The sequence below is a fragment of the Orycteropus afer genome, unplaced genomic scaffold, assembly GCF_000298275.1.
Source record: "Orycteropus afer afer isolate SDZICR_OR568_19922 unplaced genomic scaffold, OryAfe1.0 scaffold01603, whole genome shotgun sequence".
Lineage (NCBI taxonomy): Eukaryota > Metazoa > Chordata > Mammalia > Tubulidentata > Orycteropodidae > Orycteropus > Orycteropus afer.
In genome coordinates, this window is record NW_006923190.1 from 3389 (window position 1) to 4067 (window position 679).

The following is a 679-nucleotide window of genomic DNA, read 5'->3' on the forward strand; positions in this document are numbered from 1 at the left end:
CAAGTATTTCACTATGTATTCTTTATCCATTTCACATTTTATCACATTTATACACCTTGATCTATATTATATTAACATTCTATAGAAAACATAGTTTCATTTGCTATGCACTGACTGGCGCCCAGCTCACTTCTCTCTAGGAGTAGTCACCAACAATTGATGATGCTTTGAGATGTGGTGAAAACACTATAGAGAACAGTTATATCCTGACTCATCTGGGATTGCCATGAATTAGAACTAGCTTAGCAATAACTTTTATTTTTGTTTGAGTCTAAGCAATATACTTTGAAGATAAGCCATGTCCTTTGATATTACTGTCTATTCATCAATTATTTACATGGAAAAGATATTTGAAAAAAAATGTTCAAATTTCATCATGTTCTGTTCCAGTTTTATAATCTTTACCATCACTTAAATAGTTGAAATTTTACAAAATGTACTTCTTTGACATAGCTCCACGAACAAGAAAATTATATTGTAAACATAACCAGAAGATACATTACATAAAATAACAAAGTATTTATACATATGAAAAAAGGAGGGGAAATATCGATGGTCTAACTCATGTTTCCTATGTTGTTGTTAAGTGCCGTCGAGTTGTCTCCGACTCATAGCGACCCCATACACAGCAGAACGAAACACTGCCCGATCCCATGCCAGCCCCACAACCCCTACTATA